The sequence below is a fragment of the Peromyscus maniculatus genome, chromosome 12, assembly GCF_049852395.1.
Source record: "Peromyscus maniculatus bairdii isolate BWxNUB_F1_BW_parent chromosome 12, HU_Pman_BW_mat_3.1, whole genome shotgun sequence".
NCBI lineage: Eukaryota > Metazoa > Chordata > Mammalia > Rodentia > Cricetidae > Peromyscus > Peromyscus maniculatus.
Genome location: NC_134863.1, coordinates 16,672,578 through 16,696,516, shown reverse-complemented (window position 1 = coordinate 16,696,516; position 23,939 = coordinate 16,672,578). Strand labels below are relative to the sequence as shown.

Genomic DNA, 23,939 nt, shown 5'->3' with positions numbered 1-23,939 from the left:
TGAAAGGGGACAAAGTGGCATGTGGGTGATCTCACAGCCAGTCCCCTCGCTGGTTATCAAGGTGTTTGTCCTCTTACCTGCCTCCCGGGGCAGCACAGACAAAGGGATTCTGAACAGGTATGATCCAGAACCTCCTGCTTGCCAGGTCTCCCCGCCAAAGGGACGGCTCAGAGGATTACTGCATAGACAAATCACAAGGGTGTCTCAACCCTGGCTACAAGTCTCACACCCCGATTCACCAGCTGCATCTCTCTTTGCAATAGTGTCTGAGAGAGCAGAGCACGTAATGATGTCTCGGTTCCAGCATCAACTTACAAATGAACAGGAACATGCTGGGAGCTTTAAGTTTCAAGAGCACATAGCATACCTCTCTAGTACAAATCTCTACTATGGTCAGTGTCCTACACACACACACACACACACACACACACACACACACACACACACACACACACACACGTCTGCATCCCTGAAAAGTAGGTCCTAAGTATCCTCTTTAGATCTGAGCATAGTGCATGCTAACTGTAGGTACCCTAAAGATGGATGAGCAAACAGGTAAGTAAAAAAATATCGGAAAATTCTGTTTTCCTTCGGAGCCTTAGAAGGTCTTGCCACTAGATGTAACAAGGGACCAGGGAGAAGCTAGAAGTCCTCTTTGGATTTTGACAAGGAACTAAATTCTGCCCAAAGCACGACTTTCCCTCTCTGTTTACTCTGGACAAGCTGTCCCTTATCAGATGAGCTCAAGGCTCGTGGGAAGGATGCATGTTTTTCCTTGACAGTGTCTGAGTTGTTTGGTTTTCATTTGCTGTACAGACTTCTGTCTGATCTGCTGCAGGCTGTGGGACAGGACTCAGGCTGCCTGGGCTTTCTAAACTCTCTTGTCTTGTCCAGTCAGCGGCCATTCATCACATCGCCCTTCCTCAGTCTTCTACCCAATTTCCAATTTAACTCCCAATGAAAAAGAATCATTTCATTGTTACCAGGTTCCAAGGAGGCCTAGAGAGAGCCCAACGTGGAAGAGCAAGGGCCTCAGATGCCTTGCACATTCTACCATCGAAAAGGGACTCAGCGCCAGTCCCTTGGACTCTTCCTCTTCTGCAAAACTTGGGTCTACTTTAGATCTCCACAGAACACAAACACAGGAGCTTGAGCATCTCTGAGGACCAGCTGCAGCAAGAGCGGCACGATTTTCCCAGGCAGAGCGGCTGAGGAGGACTGCCAACTCTAACTTTGGTTCGAGGCGGTGGTTAACTACTTCATGATGAGGCCAGTCTCCACTCTCAGCCTCAGATCTCCATCCAGATCTCTGTTTGGCTTTGCCCTGCTGTGCCCATCCTGACATTCTTAGAGATTATTCAATGAGAGGACTATGTTTCCACCTTGTGAGGCGTATCTCTTCTCTTGTGCCTTTATTCCCCCAGAGTATGGTATAACTCTGACTCACTAAGAAAACAACAGCGCCACAGTCACACCAGCCAATGGCGACAGGGAGGGCATCTCTACAAAGGCAGGGCCCCCGCTTACAGTGTTCTTCCTTCCAAACACAAATCTCAGGAAAACACAGAGGCAGAATATGTGCCACAGGCCCCCACTTCTGTGACCCCACCTCCTCTGGAGAGATTAGGGGTCTGACTCACATCCAGGGTGGGGCTCACCATTCCTGCTGAGCACCCAGGCTCCGCCCTGCCCATGAGGCTCAGGAGGAAATGGGGGTTACCTGGAATGAGCGCCACCATTCAACAGCAGCAGATAGGAACAGAAAGTAGACCTCAGGCAGCCCACGGAGGTGTCGCCTTTATAGATAAGAACACCACCCATTCCACACTGGAGGCTGCACACCACCCACTCACAGGACAAGCTCTGCAGATCCAAGTTCACACACTGAGCACTCTTGTTCCACGCTCCTCTCAGCGTGAATTGTCTCGGATGACTTCCCCTTTCTGAATCATTGTTATCCCCATGGAAGAAACTTACCCGCGCCCCCACCCCCCCACCCCTGCTTCCGCCGCACAGACATAATAATTCCATGGCCAGTGCAGTGAGCAGACAGACTAATGCTCCGTATATAGGTTCAAAAAAAAATCTGAAAATGACTCAGATGTTTTAAAACTGCAGTGCAACCGAATGCTTACCACTGGCAAATCTCACCCATGCAAGATTCAAATATGACTTAGTCATTTCACATGTCCTGACAGGAAGAAGCCAGAGGAGGGAGGCGAACAGATTCTAACTAAGAGTCTGTGGTGAAACACAATGCATAAAAGGCCAGCTTCTAGGGTAAGCAGGAGGGCCATCAGTCAGGATATGAGGCATTCGGTATCTGTGTACAGGGCTGAGGATTGCTGCCTAGACTACCAACTCCTAGGAGGTACTTTGGCAAGTGGACCCATGACAAGATTCTCTCTCAGTTGCTTTCTTCCTTTTCTGCAAAATGAAGAGCTTTAGATGTGTTCAGAGCAAGAACTTCTTAAAATAATCTTTTAACAGTTTTACCTATGTTAGTATGGGGGTACATGGGGTACCCCCATGGGTACAGGTGTGTGTGTGTGTGCCTGTGTGTGTACCCATGCACATGCAGTCAGAGGACAACTTCTGTGGAGTCAGTTCCCTCCTTCCACCTTTTATGTGGGTTCTGGGGCTTGAACTGAGGTTGCCAGGCTTGAGCAGCAATGGGGGCCTCCCTACCCACTAAGGAATCGTGTCAGCCCAAAGTGAGGACCTTTTGGTGAGTTGGTGTTCTGCGCTTCCACATGTTCAACTGTTATCGCTGGGACTAATTTTCAGGGCAAGGGTGAATCCTGGAAAAAATGATGAAAGCAACAAAGCAAGCCAATTAAGAGAGTTGACCTCTACCCCGGAGAGGGACCCTGGAGGAAGCAGTGGGTGAGAGGGCTCAGCTCCGAAATAACAGCAGTGGGAGAGTGATGAGGCTGAGGACCGGCAGTGATCCCGGGCTAGCAAAGGCCCAACTCTAAGTGATTTCATCTGCACTAAATCCCACTGGTAAATCCAGACACCTGACTTCATATTTGAAGACATTAAATATCTTGTTATTGAGATATCTCAAGAATGAGGAGAATTCTAAGACTAAGGCCATATCTCTGAGGGTTTGGAATAAAATTTCAATAACCTTGCATCTGCATTGTGTGACTAAATTTGCAAATAAACTCCCCAAGTCATATACTGGGGGGGAAAAAGACCCTTTTCTTTTTGTCTTGGTTCCTAACCAGCCACACCCCGATTGTGCTCTCATAACATTAGGAATTTGCATACTTTTCTACAGTCACCTAATCAAGAATAGGCCCACAGCTGGTACCTGACAGCTTCAGTCTTAACCTGGACTTCATGGCAGGACATTGTTTTGTAAGGAGCAAATCAACCCTCTCCTGGAAGGTATTTGATGTCCAGGCAGTCCCTGGACCATTTGTCTGAGAGTCATGTGTTAAATTCCATAGTCTTTATTTACTAGATCAGCCTTGCCTAAAGTAGGTCCAGAAATCTCCTTATGAAGGAGGCCTGCCAACCAGTTACTATGTACATAAAAGTTCAAGACCCAGAGTGTTGCATCTTCTCCATCCACTCTGATAATCATTTTGAAAGTTTGAATCCAGAAAATGCTGTCCAAAAACCAGAGGCAAAAGTTGGGAGAGCAACCCAGCCCGATGACGAGGAGACAGCAGAGACACCCATGTGTCCACAACACGGGCAACAGATGGTGCTATCGGAAGGCACAGGTAGCTCCTCCCTTTCATCTGCATCCTGGTCCTCTTTGTTTTGCAAGGTTCTGGGGCAGCCCCCAAGTTTCAACCGTCTCCATCTATCCTTGACTTGGACATCTATCTACACTTCCTCCTATTCCTTTTACATAACAGAGTACTTGTAGAGGTAGAATCGCAGCAGTAATTGTCTAAAAGTCCCCACAAAAGAAAGGCTGCAGCTGTCGTGAGGGGCGGGAGTCTGCTGGAGTCCAGCCCTGTTTCCAAGGATGCACTGCCCCTGCAGAGCCACGGGCTACTGGCCACAAGTTGGAGCTCCTTGGAGTTTGCTGAAAGCCTGTTTGGGACCCCAGGTGACTTGGGAGTGAAGAGGGAACCTGCCACACAACATTTCATATCCGTTTTCAGAGGGTGTCAACACCCTCCTTCCCACACCTGCTGTTCCCAAATATCACAACCTGATTTTTTCCTCCAACCTCCTGTCTTGATGAATGGTGATTAAATATGCATGGAGTGCTGTGATGCCAACATACTTGGTGAAACTTCAGATACCTTTTTTTAAATAGAAGCTTTTTTTAATTCCACTTCGTTGATGTCAATTTTTCAGAGAGGTAAAAATGACTGACAAATGCCAGTGACTGGAAAAGCAAAAACTAATGAAAAAAGACATCCCTGCCCCAAATTTTCAAAATCGTGTTTTGCATTAAAAGTGTCTCACAAAAGGTTCAAAGACAAAAGGTTCAAAACCAAACAAACACCCCAAGAGTTTAGAAAGCAGAGATGTGAAGGAGCAACTGGTCACATTAGAAAATAACCATTTATTTTACCATGGGCTCCAAAGTCCCCGACTCTGTAAAATACAAGTAAATTTAAGTATATATTATTATTTATTATGAAAAGATCGTTATTTGTAATACATACAACCTATTTGCAGATTACAGACAATTTGCAAACTCTGTCATCCTATACATTTATTTCAGATGGATCTTAGTTGGGATTCTACCAGGGCGCTTCTGAACAGAGATCAGAAGAATCCAAGAGCATAATACTAACAGGTGTCCACCCTAACTCAATCAGAGCAAGGTTTCTGCTGCTTGGGTGGACAGTGGAGGCACACACAATACTCATGTTTAAGTAGCTATAGAAAGGGCTCAGTAATATACACAGAAATCTGATTCCTTAATTCTAGACTTTGGGAAGCAAAAACAGTAGTGTGTCTGTCTCAAGGTCACAAACTGCATTTTTAACTCCAGTAAGTGTTTCCGTCATTCCCTGTTTTCCCGTGGAGTTTATCATTTTGGTAAGTCCGATCAGCTGGCTCTGAAACAATCAAGCTGAAAGTGAGCTGCCAACCTATCTTCCCCCTTGAGCAAGCCCGGCTTTCTCAGAGCTCCCGATGCACTGAATAGTACCAGTGTTCATCACAGCTCTGTCTTGAATTGGAAGCAGAACCTAAGCTACCATACACCAAAATAAAGTTTAAAATATCAATGAAAGCAAAGTGTTCTTCCTCTGAAGCAACACCTCAGTGGGGAGTTACCCAAGGGAAAAAAATAACAATCTTGCATTGAATCTGCCTTCTGTAATAAAGACATTCTGTAGGATCAATTAGTTTCCTATATTTACCTCCAATTATTTAACACATATTTATATAGCTTTTACTGTGTGTCAGTGACTATCCTAAACACCTTACAAATACATGTTGTTCAATCTCTGCAACAACCCTATAATGAAAACACTATAGATTAATATCATGTTATTTCATGACTCAAAGTAAGATTCTGCTCATCTCTCCAGAATCGTGTACTTCTATGTGTTGAGAGCATCCTGGATTAATCTGATTTCAAGTAACTGACAATGCTTTCTACATGTATGCCGTCTTCTTTCCTGTCCTACGGGCCTGAAACTTGGGCACCATTCTGCCTTTCTCTCCCTCACCAGCCATCAGAGACCTGGGCAGATTCTTGAGCTGCCTGCCACTGGATTCAGGTGTAAACTCCAGCACTTTAGAATTCCGAGAGCATCTTCCCGAGTCTTTGTTGTCATATTACTTACCCTCATGCTCCAAAGAGTTCTCAGTGTTTCCTCATTGCAAGTCAAACTGAGCACAAATGTATTATCTTGTCATTACAGACTCTTCATAATAATGCCTCACCCTCGTTTCCCATAATTCCCCTTAGCATATCAAATTCTCAGCCAAATTAAACTGCCACCATTCACCAAATATGTCTCCTAGGTGTCTACACCTGTGGCTTCTCTTGCCGTCTCTCCTTGCAGACCTCCACTTACAGCAGGTCCACGGAGTCCCCCAAATTCTATGTTTAAGTGACTTCTCTGAAGCCTTTGCACATTTTCTGTCTCTAACCATTCAGCCTTCCAGCCCCCACCCAATCCCTCCAGACCTGGTCACCTTCTGAGAACACATGCAGCATCTGGCTAAGAGATATGGCTGGACTATGCTATTCCATGACCAAAGTGAGACTTCACTCTGAGGGCTGTCAGGACAGTCCATCACGCTTGGCATGGAAATTGGAGTGGAGAGAAGAAAAACAAATGGATAAAATTGTGGGCATTGTCGCCTTCATAGTTGACTTCCAGATGACTTCTGAAACACAAAGGCTCTTTCAAGCTGTAGAGCCACATCAAAACGGTGGCTAGTGACAAACGGAATGCACAAAAAGAAAAAGCTTTCACAGCAAGGAAAAATGGCAAATGAGGGAGAGAGAGAGAGAGAGACCCAATGAAATAAGCACATAGTTCTCAAAAATTAAAATACAGATGACCAAAATAAAGACCTCAGTAATTAGGAAATGCAAATTGAAACTATATTACAATCCCAATGTAGATCAATTAGAGTAATTATCATTAAGACAACGCATAACAATGAAAGGTGGTAAAGATATGGGCGACAGATTGCTGGTGGGAATGTAAATCCAGCTACTGTGGAAATTACTGTGGAGGTAACAAAAGAAAAAGATAGAACTCACATATGATTCAACTACACCACACTACTTCTGTGTACAGCTAATTCAATGTACCACACAGATACCTGCACATCTATGGTTACTGCAGCCCTGTTCACAGTAGCCAAGTTATGGAATGAGCCTAAATATCTGTTGTTAAAATTAACGTATACAGGACAGAGAAAGCAAGGTGGCATGGAACTAGAAAACTCCATCCTGGTGGCTAGCTGCATATGCTGCTGTGGGAAGACATAATCAAAACTCTTACCCAGCCATGAAACTTATGAATGACTGACCTCTGGGAAGGTATAGAACAATGCCAATATCATAAATAGGGTAAGCAACCGCTTTCTGATTGGATTTAAGGCCCACGCCACAGGACAGAAGTCCCACATTGTACTGTACACTTGGCCAGCAACCTGTGGGGCAGACAGTCGTAGGTCTACAGCCAAATGACCTCCATGCAGTCTTAACTCAAGCAAAATAGCTTTTGCTTTCTCTTCTCCACTTTCCTCTTCTGATTAACTTGCCATTTTTTTTACATTGTAATATAATTGTTCTCTAGCTTTAAAAAAATGCAGTTCATATCAAGCATGTTTACCTGTGTTAATCCTGACTTTTCTGCAATATTTATTTCTAGCTCCTAAGATTAATAAATTGGGTTAATCCAGGAAAATGTGGGACATACGCATTGGAGCTGTAGTCAGCCACAGAAAGGAAATAAATCACATTATTTACTGGAAAATAAAAATAACTAGAAATTACCACATTAAAACAGAGTGAGTCGGATGCAGAAAGACAAATATTGCATACCTTTTCTCCTTTGTGGGTTCTAGAGTTTTTATGAATATCTAAAACATTTATTCAAATGGTGTGTCATGACTATGTGGTTGAATAACGGGAGACAAGAAGGGAGGGGGAGAGAGAGAAAGACTAAAAGGAGGGAGAGAAGGAAGGGTGAGTCTGTTCAAAATCCATGGTCCACATAAAAGAGACTGTCTGTAACAGGTCTGCAGAGAAGAGACTGCCTGTACAGGTCTGCATAGAAGAGACTATCTGTACATGTCTGTATAGAAGAGACTGTCTGTGCAGGTCTACATAGAAGAGACTATCTATGCAGGTCTACATAGAAGAGACTGTCTGTACAGGTCTGTATAGAAGAGACTGTCTGTACAGGTCTGCATAGAAGAGACTGCCTGTACAGGTCTGCACAGAAGAGACTGTCTGTACAGGTCTGCAGAGAAGAGACTGCCTGTACAGGTCTGCACAGAAGAGACTGTCTGTACAGGTCTACATAGAAGAGACTATCTATACAGGTCTACATAGAAGAGACTGTCTGTACAGGTCTGTATAGAAGAGACTGTCTGTGCAGGTCTGTATAGAAGAGACTATATGTACAGGTCTACATAGAAGAGACTGTCTGCACAGGTCTGGAGAGAAGAGACTGTCTGTACAGGTCTCCAGAGAAGAGACTGTCTGTACAGGTCTGCACAGAAGAGATTGTCTGTACAGGTCTGCATAGAAGAGACTGTCTGTACAGGTCTTCAAAAAAGAGACTGTCTGTACAGGTCTGGAGAGAAGAGACTGTCTGTACAGGTCTTGAGAGAAGAGACTACAGGTCTATATAGAAGAGACTGTCTGTACAGGTCTATATAGAAGAGACTGTCTGTACAGGTCTATATAGATGAGACTGTCTGTACAGGTCTGTATAGAAGAGACTGTCTGTACAGGTCTATATAGATGAGACTGTCTGTACAGGTCTGTATAGAAGAGACTGCCTGTGCAGGTCTGCAGAGAAGAGACTGTACAGGTCTGCATAGAGGAGACTGTGCAGGTCTGTATAGAAGAGACTGTCTGTACAGGTCTCCAGAGAAGAGACTGTCTGTACAGGTCTGCACAGAAGAGACTGTCTGTACAGGTCTACATAGAAGAGACTGTCTGTACAGGTCTGCAGAGAAGAGACTGTCTGTACAGGTCTGCAGAGAAGAGACTGTTTGTACAGGTCTGTATAGAAGAGACTGTCTGTACAGGTCTGCAAAAAAGAGACTGTCTGTACAGGTCTCCAGAGAAGAGACTGTCTGTACAGGTCTGTATAGAAGAGACTGTCTGTACAGGTCTACATAGAAGAGACTGTCTGTACAGATCTGCATAGAAGAGACTGTACAGGTCTGCATAGAAGAGACTGTCTGTACAGGTCTGTATAGAAGAGACTGTCTGTACAGGTCTGTATAGAAGAGACTGTCTGTGCAGGTCTGCAGAGAAGAGACTGTCAGTAAGGCCATGTGCAATGACTATCAACCAGTAACAATGCTACAGGAGAAAGGCAGCTAGTGAGGGTGCAGGAGGATGTGGGAAGCGAGCAGAGGAAGCAGCTTCGGGCTGCAGGCTACATTTGCACTCCTGGCTTCTTCCAGCATCTCTCCACGTGGCAGCCAGCATAACTGAGGAGACACAGTGGGGGTGCTCTGGCCTATCATGGAGGTAGTCTATTTTTTAAGACATCTCGTCATGGCATGCTGGTTTCTGCAATGCAAGAGGAGCCATTTCTGTTCCCCTGGCCCCTCCCCATGGTGACCTTACAGAAACTGAAGAACTGCTAGAAAACAGGAGCAATGTATTGGGATGTGTGGGTGGAAGAAGAGTTTTTGGACATAACCCTAAAGCACTGGAGATGGAATAAAAAATAGGCAAATGTTGAACTAATATCACACACGATCAAAAGAAACAATTCATAGAGTAAAGAGGTAACCTACAGACTGGTTATAAAAATGTGCACTTGACAAGGGGGGTCGCATACAGAGCATATAGAACAGCAGTTCTCAACCTGGGTCATGGCCCCATTTGGGGTTGAATGACCCTTTCACAGGGATCCTCTAAGACCCTCGGAAAACACGGATATTTACATTATGATTCATAATAGTAGTAAAATTACAGTTATGAAGTAGCAATGAGAATAATTTTATGGCTAGGGGTATAAAAAACATGAGAAACTGTATTAAAGGTGGTAGCATTAGGAAGGCTAAGAACCACTGATATAAAGAACCCAAAGGAAGGAAGGGAGAGAGGGAGGGAGGGAGGGAAGGAGGGAGGGAGGGAGGGAGAAAAGAAGGAAAACTATTTAACCACAAAAGTATGAAACCCTTTTAGGCACCAAATGATCAGTACCACATGATTGCACTCATAGGAGAAATCTTAAAAAGTGGACCTCATACTAGTTAAGAGGATGTGGTCACCAGAAGCTGGGAAGAGCAGAGGGGAGGGATGGGCAGGAAAGGCTGACTAAGGGACACTAGGGTAGAGCCAGAAGGGTACAGGCAGCCCCCGTGTGCTGCACAGTAGTGCGACTGTGGACGATGCTGGTGCACCGTGTGTTTCTAAGAACTGACTGTAAAGGTGTTGGTAGCACACATCCCCAGGTCCCTGTGGGGACGGCTTGGTCCCCAGACAATGATGCTGTGACCAGTGACTGGACTATAGCGGAGCTCACAGCTGGGTAGGCTACTAGAAAGTGGGGCCTTGTGGAAAGAATTTGGTCACTGGGGTGTGAATTCAAGGGGACCTTGTCCTCACCCTTTCTCTTTCTCTCTCTGCTTCCCGAAGGGAGAAGCTTTGCCCTTCGGTGCCCTTCATCCATGATACACACTGCCTCACCATGGCCCAGAAACACTTGAACAGCAAAAAAAAAAAAAAAAAAAAAAAAAAACTATAACAACAAGCAAACCATTCTTCTTTTAATATGCTCAAGTCTCAAAACATCCAAGGGTCGCCCTACAGACATGTATCTTAAGCATCCAGTTAAGAAAATTTTAAATTTAAAATATAATAATTAACCTGGATGCGTCTTACTTCCCTATGATGTACCAGCCAATGAGAAGACACTTTTCTATATTATTCCAAATTCTCCCCCACTCTCCCGTGAGACAACCACCAATAATCTTACTACAGGGGACAAAGGAAGATGTGTCCACAGTCAGCCATGGCGAAAAATCGAAAATACAGCCTCACCTCTGCAAGGCAGAGGCCGATCCCATCTCTTATAGTCTAGCCATGCAACATACTGAAATAATAGCTAAAGCCACCCTTCAGAGAGAGAGGGTTGCTAGTTTTCATATGAAGAACGGGATGAGAATGTTCCTTTGTTGAGCTAAATCCCCTTCCCCTGGAGAACGCAGGAGGTGGTCCGGGTTGAGCCTATGGCAGCCCTGCACCTGTGCTCTCCCTCCAGCCTCCCTCTTTCCTTGGAGTTCCTGTACTTTGATTCCTGTGGCCTTGTGGGTTGCAGAGGCAGAGGGATGACAAACACTTTCCTTCTGTCCTCCTCAGCCCAAGGCAAACAATTTTCCTCCTTATTTTCCCTAACAGGATGGAGACGAACTGATACATTAGAAGTAAAATTGATCAGAAACTGAGGACTCTTCAAATGAAAGTGAAAAAAAAAAAGCCCCCAAGAGGTAGCTGATTTGCCTGTGGTGTGTGTGTGTGTGTGTGTGTGTGTGTGTGTGTGTGTGTGTGTGTGTGTGTATGTGTGTGTGTGTGTGTGTGTGTGTGTGTGTGTGTGTGTGTGTGTGTAGTGTTTTTGCTATTGTTGTTTGTAAATGTTCATAAGCCCTGTGATGTCATTTCCATACTAGAAACGAAAAATGAGCACATCAAGGTTCAGATTGACTAGGACCCGTCTGCTTATCTCTACCTCCTTTCTGAAGATTCAGTGCACATTTGCCAAGAAGGGCTACATCGCATTTTTTAAGCCCCAGAGACGATGAGCACCCAGGTCGGCTCACTCCTTTCTCTCAGCACTTAGCTGGTGCCTGTACCTATCCACCCAGACATCCACTGCTGAGTCACGTGAGACGGCACCCTTTTTGAATGTTGGAACTTACCATGACATTAATCATAGAGTATGGACACATGAGAAAGCTACCATCCCCCCGCCCTGCTGAAATGGTCACAGAGACTCACAGCTCCTGAAGTCTTTACAGAAACGCTGCCTCCAAATCCCATCTACTGCAGGAGCTATTGACAAAGGTGGTGAGCGTAAGCCTGTACCATCCAGACAAACCAGCCTGACGTGTCCAGGTTCTCATTTCCCACCTCACACGGCACTATCAGTACCAAGATCAGCATTCCAGTTCATTATCTCCCATCAGCCACTGAATGAGATCATTATCACTTGGGACTCAAGGTTGACATCAGGTTGCTGGTGTAACCCCAGAAACACTAGGATACAACAGCACAGTGCTCCTACAGAAGGACACAGCTGATACAAGCTTTCCCATCTCCCATGTCTCTTGAGTGAGCTAGGGTATGATTTTGCATTTTTCTCTTCCCAACCTACTCCTTCGGACTCATCCTCCATGTCCTCATCCTCTCTCCACCTTCTCCTCCCATTCTCTTTACCTGAGCCACCAACCACTTCTCTCCATTTCCCTCATCACTTGGTGAATAGGCCATTTTCCTAAGACCCTTCCTTAGAACCCTTGTAATTCCCAGAATTGGCTCACCCATCTATATCTCTTTCTCATAAGCTGGCGAGAAAACGTATCTTTTTTTAGGTGCACAGCTTAGATTAATTACCATTTTGAACATTTTGTAAAATATACTATAGCACTGAAACAAAAATAAAATAAAATAAAAAGTAAGTACCAAATGGCACAGACCCAGGGCAACGGGGAGTAAATGTGGGAAGAGAAGAGCAAATTTTTATCTTCGTCAGGGTCACTGCCAGCTACTCAGAAATTTCTAGAGACAATTAACTTTACTACCTTAACGGCTTCCCCAAACCCTCTGAGGAAGAAACTGTCTATTGTCTGAGACAAAAAGACAAAAGTAAGTTCTCCATGAGAAGGCTGCCTTTGAGGACAGCTCCCGAGAAACAGGCAAAACATTAGCAGTGAAAATGAGGATCGTTCAGTTTGAGCTCCAGAAAAGGGAACGTGAAGGGAAGATAATAGGGCTGTGAAATAAAGAGTAGGAGTCAGGAGCAGCTAACAGCGACACACTGGATGAGATGGGCTGAGGACAAGGAGGTACTGTGGTCAGGCAAGGATGATGATGCGGAACACCTTCTAAGGGTGATGCCTGCTCTTCCCAGGAATACCATAATTCTATGATTTTTCTATTCTTCCAAAAACAACAATAAGGAAGCCATATTTATTGGACTACCTGGGAGATGCCTTGGGTCTTAATAAGTGACTATGATATTGATATTCATTCAACAGTTCTTTGTTGATTAAAAAAAATATTGACCCAAATCATTGTTTTATCAGTACAGTCCTTTGAGAACCCAAAGAAAGATGTAACATCTACAATGTGCCCAAGTATGTGGATTGTGGGCTTTCCATCCTTTTGCTCACTTATTTGAACCTTGTTTGTCTCTAGAATGCTCATCCCAGAATACTCAACACGAGTGATTCAGTCTGGATGCTGCTAGATGTATTGTGATGGCCACAGTCAGAAAGGAGCAGAGGTGGCAGACCTAGAACTCCAGTCTCACAGTCCCGGCAGGTTCCAGGTCCTTTCAGGGCTTAGGAGGCAGGCACTTAAAAGCTGGCTTGTCCTCCACTGGCATGGTAGCAGCACAGTGTTCACTTTCTTGTTTATTTTCATGGAAACTTCCTCCCAGAAGGTCAAGGATGCATGCCACACCCCTTGCCCACTAATCGCTTCCTTCCTTGTCTTTTGCCAAAAGCATCGTTAGGTGAAGTAGAGTAGAAGGTGGCCGGAACCTGGCCTCTCTGTCCACCTCCCAGAGCTCCCCATCAGAGCTGGGCCCCTCACTGAGTCTGGCATTGCACACTCAGTCCGGAAATGATGCATGCCATCTGCCCTGGACCCCCTTGAAAGAAGTCCGTCCTCCTTGCTCAGTCTTGTGGACGTGTGAGTCATGGGCCAGTTGGAAAAGAAGCAAGGTTGTCAGCCGCAGCCTGGACAATGCAAACCTATGGTTGGAATAAAGCTTGATAGGACATAGGGCAGCAGGAGAGAGAAGACAGTCATAGGTCAGTGTCTGCTCCTTGGAACCAGCGGTAGATAGTGCTGGGACACTGGATGGCTGAGCAACTCACCCAAGCCCCTGACATAACAGACACAGGCAAGAACCAGACATGCTAGGACTCTTGGAAAACCTTGGCTGCAGCATCCTGGATGTACAGTGGGGATGCTGAGCCTCAGCAAAAGCATAGCCTCGTGAGAGTAACATAGTCAGGGCTGTGGGATCCTCCAGCTCCTCCCACCACTCTAGAGTGACATGCCACCAATCAAGGATAATCTTAAGGATGTATATTGGTTGTAAGTGATGGTCTTAGGAAATCTGTGCCTCATTCCAAAGATCCCACCATAAGAGCCACTGTGGCTTCTAGTCAACACGGTTCACCTCAAAATAACTTCTGTGGTCCAGATATTGTCTTATCTCTGCCTTAAAATAAAGTGCACTTGTCTAATCTCATCCAAGTCTATGATTCTTGTAGCCATCAGAGGAAGGACTGACAGACAGAGGCCATACAGCAAGCGTCAACAGCGGTATTAAATCAGTGCAGGATGGTGGCTATGAAGAAATCCCATCTAGCCACCAAGCTGGGAGTCACGTCCCATGAACACTTTTCCAAATCGGTGATTGCCATATTCTGAATGGAAGGGCCTGGGACAGCATCACTTGGAACAGGCCTTCCCCACTGAAGTGGAAGACATTTCATCCTTCCAACTGCTCCCCCACAAACTTACATCACTCCCTCTGGTTCCTTCTCACATCTGTAGCCAGTTATCAGTAAACACGGTTTGTTCTGCTCCATAAGTTAGTGTGTATCTGGGTCTTCTCACTGCTGTAACAATTCACAACAAAGATAATGAATGAAAAGACTATTTTTCCCCTTCTGGTTCTGAAGATCAACTCTCTGCAAGGCTGTACTCCAGGAAGACCTGAAAAACAATTTCTTTGATGTTTCTAGCTTCTAGAAGGCAGCGTTTTTTCCCTTGGCTTGTAATCCCTGCGTCATGAGAGCGAGTAATGGAGTATCTCCACTGCTTCTCCATCTCCTCTCTTCTTATTATTCCCAGTCGTATTGAGGTGTAACCGAAAATGAAAGTTGTATATACTCAGGAAGGACAGTGTGATATTTGAGACGAGGTAAGCCTGTGTACTAATTACCACAATCAAGCTAAGTGAAATGTTCATGACATCCATCACTCATAGACACTTTTGTGAAAGAAGAACCCTTAAGGCCCAGTTTTTTTTTTCAAATTTTAAATATTTAACCAAGTTGTTATGGTAGATATTAAATCTCTACAATGTCTGCACTCTCCTCTGGTCCTCCACCTCCATCACGTTGGTTTCCCTCCGGGTCTTTGAACATGCCAGGTGAGCTGGTGTCTCCGGAAGCTCGGCCTTCTGTTTCCTTTCCCTAGCACTCTGCCTCCACCTCACCCACTCCTCTTCTTCTTACTACCCCCTCTGCCTGGCACTCCGCCCCCACATCACCCATTTTCATCCCTTTTCCTCTTCATGTGGTAATTCTGATTTCCCTGTCATAGCAAGGCTGACTTTAACCAATCGAATGGAAATGGCTCTTCTCTATAGTGTAGACACCTCCCTATACTCCTTCCATGGTACAGTCCGCTGGTATCTCCACTGCCCTCTGACACATCACGAGTTTGAGTTATCTCCCTTTCTCTGCCTCACTCTCCCATCCTATAACACACAAAAATGTGTATTGTGCAAGCATGGGACTTTTCGCCTGGCTTGCTCTCTGTAGAGTCCCTGTGTCTGGAAGAACCTGGAATGAATCGCTACATATTCAGTAGTAAACAAGTGAAGATTCTTAACCTCTCTAAATGGATTAATAAAGTTATTTCTTGTTGCCTTCATCCTCACAACTATAAAAGGAGATGTTCCAGCATATTTTGCAAGTTTTTTCGGGTACTCTGGCCACACATGAAAGTTTTTTGCTCAGCTCCCAGCCCCGTGACTTCCTTCTAAGGATGTGATCACGGTAAGAGGAACTGGTGAGATGCCATGCCTTCCCAACATCCAGAAGAAAAGAGCCACATCACTCTCCACTTCCAGCCCATAACCGATGGACATGGGAACTAGAATTGGCCAATCAGGTGCTTCTGCCCAGACAGCTGCATGGATAGGAATGAAAAGGAGTAAAGTGGATAATGCCCAGTGGCATCTGGGTGAGATGCTGTGCAAGTCTATCAGTTATAGATGGAAACGCTCCATAATGCAGAGTCCTCTACAGTCTTGACCTCTGAGCTTACCTTGGCTTCTGCCCAGGGTCCCCTTCTGCTTCTGCCCTCTCTCTGGTCTGTTAGCCTTCTCTTCCTCCCAATACCTTCCTCTGCTGTCTGTAGCTGGGAATCTCATGGAACACTTAGAGGGAGCCATATAGTGGGTGCTAACAGTGCTCCTCACAGATCCCATCTGTCAGCAGAATGTCCATCTCCCCATAGCTATGGTTTACATACTTGAGTATAGAGGAATCACCTTGGCCTGATGGGGTGAGTAGGCTCACCCCAGACACAAGGTGTTATAGCAAGCCTAACGTCATACACCCCCTGGCTGGCTGACCCAGAGTTCAGAAGTGTGGACGACTTACATCAGGTTGAGACAATTGTCCAGTGTGGCTGACTTCCTGCAAGTCAGAACAGGGCTGGCCCTCCCAGCAGATCACGCTGCTGTTCAGCCCTCCGTCCCGCATCCTGCTCTCTCTCCTTCTGGGGGTTGTGGAGGGGGGTGTTTCAGAGCATACCCTCAACACACTTGACCCCTTCTCAGGATCTGTTCTCGGGGAATTCGGGGAAGAAAAAAAAACAGACCTTGACTGATAACCATATGATTGGAAGTGAAGTATTTATTTTAAAAACACTATCTGTGCCTGGCAAGTTGTAGCGAAGCTTAGTGAGTAATGATGGTTTGTGAACTTCCAGCAACTGCAAACAGTATCTGACATAATCCCCAACACCATCCATCTTGTACTGTGACTGCCAGAAAATATTTTCTTTAAGACCAAAGTTATTTTTCTCTATATGTTTTATGTTTCCTTGTACTTCCCTTCTTGTACCACAGTCATAAGGTAGCTATGGAAACAGCACCGGAGAGCAACCCTGCCTGTTCCTGGCTTGTCACGTCACCAGTGGGGACATCCCTGGTGGACAGTGTAACAATCCCACCACTGGATAGACCATTTTTTGGAGGTGAGAACCCCAGTCAGCCTAGCAATAGCCGTGCTTAGAGGCTATAGAGGTGGCTGAGTGTGCACTGCTCTGTCAGAACCCCGAATTCAGTTCCTAACACACATGTTAGGCATCTCACACTGTTACCCCAGTGCCAGGGAAATCTTACGACTCTTGCCTCCATGGGCAGGCATGCGCGTGCGCACGCACATGCGCGTGCATGCGCGCGCGCACGCGCGCGCGCACACACACACACACACACACACACATAATTAATTGAAAGCAAAATAAATCTTAAAGACAGAATGAAATGGTCACATTAATATGCTAAAAGAAATTACTAAAGCCGAATGCCCATGTACCAAAGATCGCCAAAACAGGGTACTCAGCAAATATGGTGTGACTTGAAGGAAAACTGGCCAATCAGGGGGCCAAGGTCATCAACCACAGCAATCAAATGACAGCGCTCCAGACTTCTTGATGTAGAATAAATGATGCCGCTTGCTGGTACAAGGAGAGAAGAATGGATTCTAAGCGAAGCAGACGCTGACAGGGTAATTGAGTCACGCTAAAGGGGAAACACAGAAAGAAGAGCTTGGGCCCTGACTGGCTCAGTGGGTAAAGGCACTGATGACCTGAGCCTGATCCCCAAAATCCACAGGTAGTTGCTGTTCTTTGGGCCACCAACCAGCTCCCAAGTAATTATGAATGCTTGGTCTTAGCTTAGGGTTGTCTCTCTAACTCTTTTAACTTAATTTAACCTGTTTCTATTCACCAACATTTTGCCTCGGGGCTTTTTATCTTTCTTTCATTCTGTATGTTCTACTCTCCTGCTTCTTCCATGTCTGGCTGGACCTGGTGTCTCCCTGGTGTCTCTCTTTCTTTCTTTCAATGAGCCTAAATTCCTCCTCCTACTTATTCTCCCTGACTGGAAGACCTGCGTATACCTCCTCCCTTGCTATTGGCCATTCAGCTTCTTATTAGACCAATCAGGTACCTTAGGCAGGCAAAGGAAAACAGCAACACATCTTTGCATAATGAAACAAATGCAGCACATCTTTGCATAGTTAGACAAATATTCTGCAACATAAACAAATGCAACACTTCTTTACATAGTTAAACAAATGCTCCGCAACAGCCATAAAGAGATGGGGAAAGTGAACCAACCCCACAAATTGTTCTCCAACCTGCACACATGCACCATGGAAGACATGCACCCCCATATGTATCACACATGCAGAGAACACAAAATAAGAACAACAACAACAACAATTTTACAAAAATAATAGGAGCCTAGGCTCAAATCTCTCCAACCCTGAGAGCAGAGCAGGCCAAGTACATCTGTTGGGGCAGATTGCACTCCCCCTCTAGAGAAGTGTACTGGGAGACCTGATAAATAAGACATATTTGGTTCCTAGTAAAGCTGAAGAGGCCATTGCCCATTTCTGTGTATCCTAGTAACAAATCCTCCATTACTTGGGTTCAATGGGTTTCTCTTCCTTACCACCAAAGTAGCTTAACACCATCAGTGACTAAAGACAAGGTTACATCCTGTTTCACAGCCCTTTGCAATCCAGAGGTTTCAGCACACTTGGAGTGATCTCTGGAGTGTGTCTCTGGTGTCCTTCTGCATAATCTAAAGTAAGAAGACTGTAGCCGGGGTACCAGCTCCATCTCCCTACTAGATGGGTTGTCCCCAAATGGGTTCAGTCTTAATCCTCCAATGACACACAGCACAAGGGCCATACACTTCAGAGGTCTGCTTGAATGTGAATTGTTCATGTGAGCTTTCACAGCATCATCAAAAGAGAACGTAAATCAGTACTCAATTATTATTGGTTACTAAGCAATTGTAATCTCAGCCATCACAGTTTGGATTTTTTTTTTAGTTGGAGAGTGAGACTTGAGATGAAACCAATAAAACATATTCCAAGGCATTATAAGAAATTGAAGATTCTAGAAAATAAAGTCAAGCCCCTTTTCACAGAGGGGATGACTGAGGTCTTGACCCCTAGTGTATCCCTGAGAGAAGCAGGGCTGTCTACAGATGACCTAACACTGTCCATCTCTCTATTCACATCTGGCCCTCTGTCCTCAGGGAGCTTCAGAGAGAGGTGAGCATCTGCAGCAGGAGCCCCATGCCCATGAGCCTCTCCACCTCACTGACGTTCACTTGAAATGATTCCAGGTCGATTAAAAAAATGTGTGACCACCTGACTTTGAAGAAACTTTACAGATCCCAAATAACTTCGATATTCAAAGGGATCCTTATAAGTGAAAATCCATTGAAAAGACAATTTATCATATACTCTGGGTCAGGACACAGGGCAAGCACCATGTTTTTCTTGTCCCACAGAGTCCAGTCTGCTGAAGGGAGGCAGGTGTGGAAATGAAGAGCTAGACAGCTGAACGGGGTAAGTGAACAGGAGAGTCTCATCGAGTTCCCCATTCCACTGCCTTGCCTCCATCAAAAGCAGGAGGCTGTATTACATTTCCATCTCCTCTAATGAAGGATAGAACAGGCCCAAAGCATTAGCTGTAAAGTGTGATTTTCACTTGCTTAATGTTTATTGAACCTGGCAGCGGCCACATAAAAGAACACAGGGCTAGGAGCGCTCTGGGAAATAACGATGTACCTACAGGAAGATTCACTGTCAGAGCAGTTATTCAACCACGCAGGGCACACTGTGCACAGAAGCAAAACGTGCCCTGGAAAAAGTCACCCAGTGAATTAGCATCTTTGTGTGAAGGCCTCCAAGGAAAGGTGGGGGCCGGCCGGGTGGGAAGACGCGGCAGATAGCGCGGCCAGATGGCAAGAAGGAGGCAGTTCCGGACACAGCCTTGAAACAGAGAAGCTATGTGGGCAAGTGAGAGCAAACTGACCCTGCCATGCAGAGAGAGTGGGCAAAGCGTGAGGAAAGACAGGGAACGGGAGGGAGAATCAGAGGAAATGCTGCTCGGAGGGTGTGAATTCGTTTTGCATCAGAAAGTGCATGCATGCCGGAATGGACTCATCTTTGTCCCTCAGCGGGCCACTCGCTCTTGGTCAGACATCAGTCTGGGATTTGTCACCTGTGCCAAAGGCCTTCCCACAGCCACCCGCTGTCACGCAACAGAAACTCCTGCAGACTGGGGTCTGCGGCCACTCAGCAGACAGCTCTTGAGGACTTACAAAGTGCACTTAGCATCAACACAGCCGTGAGATCCAAGGCATCACTTCTAGTAACTCTGTCAGAGACAGTCTGTGGGTTGGGGATGACACATAGGCTTTCAGATACTGAATATGAATTGACTCACGGGGTGGCAGACAAGAGATGCTTAACAGAGGCTAAAGGGATGGCTGATCACCTGGCTCTCACAAAAGCTAGGGCTTGTATTTGGAAACTGAGCAATAACATGGGGATTGCCATCAAACTAAATATCTAGATCAGTTCTAGAAGAGTGGATAAGAAAACATCTCGGACCTGGTTTATAAATACCCCATGTGCTAGGTAGATCAGACTTAGCAAATTCTAAAACTACAGAGGGGATGATCATACTAGGTTAGAGTCGCCCTCCTGCAGCAGCAATTATCCAATGTCCTTCTACTGGGCCACTGACTTGGCATAGTGTGACGTGTGCCGCAGATGAGGGACATGGCGTTGGGATGACTTTTGGCCTAGGAACTCGAATTTAATCCTAACTTCAATCACAACTGCTGTGATTGCGCCTGTTTTGGAAAACGGGGCTCCCATTGATGAACATTTGAAAAACTTACATGGAGACACAGGGGGCCATACTTGGATCACCAAAATCTGAACCCATTATCTTCTTGTTCAATGCTCCACAGCAGACCTGTCACCTTGATTAGGCATTTCAAGCCTCCTGGGGTCTGCCATTACTGTTTCTTGGTTCTTTCCAGTCGCTTATTTCCCATACTCCTTACCAACAAGTCAAGCACTAGCAACACTCCCCAAATGCCTGGCATGGATGTTCTCTATGTTTAGAATCAGGCTCCTTCCTCTTTGTCACAGTGGTACCTACAGGGATGCTTCAAGACTCAACTCGAAGGTGTTCATCCCTGTACACCCAGATAGAGGTCCTGTGCACCTTTTAGTTAAAATGTTAACATGCCGAGATTTATTTCATTAGACTGTGAGTCCCTCAAGGCTGGGAACCATATTTTTTCATTGTTGCTTTGCTACAGCTGGCAGCTTGCAAGCCCTTTTCAAAGGGAAGGGGCTAATTCAAGCTGCAGTGACAACTCATGACCACCAGATGGCAGTCTGCGGACATTTTGTCCCTTACCCACCATGAGAGAGCAGAAGGTAACAAGCTGCCTTTCATCTCTGCCCTTGAAGACAAACCCATGTCTGAAGACAGAAAGAAGCCTTTTGACTGGCCAGTCAAAATTCACCTCCCTGAATCAGAATCACAGTGGCCATTGTATTCCCTGTTCTCTAAAAACTCTGTTCCTGAGGCTTTGCTGCGCTCCATGATGCAGAAACTTTGATTTTCCAGTTGGAGCTTCCCAAGGGCATCGTGACCATCTTCTCAGCAACTGGACGAATGGCCACCAACACCCACTGATGGTCAGCGTCTGTTGAGGTCCCAGAACTTTCTGCCCACACCCATCTGCCAGATCCATGCAGCAAACAAAAGTCAGCCGAATGTACTTTGCTTACTTTTCTTCTAAATTCTGTTAATTGTGCTTTTGATTGACCTATGATGGGTGTACATATTTTTGAGGTACAGCGTGGGTTAGACACAAGAATACTTTGTGTAATAATCAGAGTGTGGCATTTGGCGTATCTACTACCTCAACCATTTATGGTTTCTTTACTGTGAGAATATTCTTCTCTTCTGGTGGGTATTTGGGAATACACACAAGCAATATTCATCATAGTTACACAGTTATGCTTTACAGAGTCAGAATGTCTTCTTTTTACTCAGCCATGAATGGGCCAGGCTCTCCCATCTCCCCCTGCGCCCCCCCCCCCACACACAGTCTGATCACCACTTTCCTGCTCTAATTCTATGACATCAACTTGTTTTGATTTCACAGATGAGTGAGGTCATCCTCGTGGTATTTGTCTTTCCAAGCCTGGCTTGTTTCACTTAACTATGCCCTCCAGACTCCTTCGTGATGCAAAAAGTCAAGAATTCAACCATATTTTTTAGTGACTAAATAATATTCTTCTGTGTACATCACACATTTTCTTCATAAATGTTTTCACTGATGGACACGTAAGAATTCCTGGTTTTGTGAACAGCAGCGGCAATTTCCTCTGGATGTGTAATATTTTGAAGCCAATGTCTTCCCTGGGGATTTGCCTGCTTCTTCATTGATGAGCACAGTGCTGGTCAGCCAGGAGGGAGCTGACACTTTTTTCTCTGAGGCTTGAACTGAGAATCAGCCTAGACACACAATCCCTGGCCTCTGTGTGTGTGTTGGTCTCTGGTCTCCCAAATGATGCAGGACAGACCAATTAGAGTAGAAAAAGAAGGAGGAAAAGGAAGAGGAGGAGGAGGAGAAGAAGAAGGAGAAGGAGGAGGAGGAGGAGGAGGAGGAGGAGGAGGAGGAGGAGGAGGAGGAGGAGGAGAAGAAGGTCTTCCAGATTAAAGACAGCACTAGGGGAAAGGGGGCTGAGAGCTTCACTTCCTGTTTCCTCCTATTATCGCAATTTCCTCCTAGTTTGCCATCGTTTCTACCCTTAATAGCTACTGGTATAGTCACCAGTACTCAGAAAACAGGGAGCAGGCTTACTCTTGCTATAGTTCTTGACAGTCCAGCTCCACCAAAAGATTAATCCCGTTGTCCTGGTTAGTTGTTTTGGTACCTTGACATCAAAGCTGGAGTCATCCGAGAAGAGAAAAACCTCAATTGAGAAAGTGCCTCCAACAGAGTCATCTGGAGGCAAGCTTGTGACATCATTTCTTAATTGATGGTTAATGGGGAAGAACCCAGCCCACTCTAGGTGGTCTGCCCCTATACAGGGGGTCCTGGTTGCATTGGAAACCTGCCTGAGGGAGCCAGGAGGAGCAAGCTGATCAGCAGCATTCATCCATGGCTTCTGCTTCAGTTCCTACCTCCAGGTTCTGATGTTCAGTATCTACCTTACCCCCACTTAACGAACTATGACTTGGGATACATACATTAGGCAAATAAGCCCTTGCCTCTCTGAGTTGTTTTTGGTCATGGCCTTTATCACAGCAACCAAAAGCAAACTCAGAAAACCATGGGCTTTTTCACCACTGTTAAAGCAAACATTCGAGGACGAAACCCGAAGATTCCAAAGAGCCTAACTTCCTTCACTAAACTCAACTCCTTCAGTTCTAAGGATGTCTGGGGTCTTCCTTGGAATTGAGAGACTTGGAATAAGTGCCCTCCTTCGAATAAAATACATTTCATAGATTATAGTGAGTCAAACATATATGTCAAATAGATCAGGATCAAATTCTAGTCCATGCACACTCTGACCCCTTTCTGTGGTTGGGTTCCATCACTTCTGCCAGGCTGAGCTTCCTTGGCTGGAAAAGCAGCTTAGATGATGCTCTGCCAATGAGATGACTAGACAGGTGAGTGTTCAGGAGAGTCACCATGCACAACGCACGAAGTAAGTGTTAGCAATTGTCATTGACATTTGCATCTGCATAAGTACTCTGCAGAAGGCACAGCTCCCAAAAAGTAATTCTTAATGTCATATTTAACAGATCCAGAAACTTCTGCCAACCCCATCTCTCTCCATAAATTAAACCAGGACCCATTCTTTCAGTGAGACCCACATAGAGTCTTTCATTCAGCAAGACTAACTTAGTTCATAAACTCTGGTTGGCTAAGAACAGGTAAATGAAGATACATTTGAAGCATGCTCTCTGCCTCAGTGAGCTCATGGCGTACAGAGATCTGCCCTCAGTAGTTATAATTCAGGATAATTCAGTGTGTGAGGGCACTAGAGATTCAGAAGCCACCCAGGAGGGAGCCAGAGTCCCTGGCGTTCCTCGGGGACACTGCAAGGCCTTTGTGAGCTAACCTTGGCCTTGCTGGCAACATTTCCTCCAAATAGCATTTGTCTTTTGTGAATACATTATGACAGCCCAAACTTTT

General features: G+C 45.5%; 1 protein-coding gene across 1 annotated transcript in view; it reads right to left on the bottom strand.

Annotated features, from left to right (window-relative positions):
• The window catches only part of Tprg1 (tumor protein p63 regulated 1), a 158,308-nt gene extending 142,071 nt beyond the window's left edge, over window positions 1-16,237 (bottom strand). The window contains exon 1 of the mRNA XM_042259116.2: window positions 15,938-16,237. The gene's annotated coding sequence lies outside the window, so the exon portion shown is untranslated. The remainder of the gene's footprint in view (window positions 1-15,937) is intronic.
• Window positions 16,238-23,939: the final 7,702 nt, after the last annotated feature.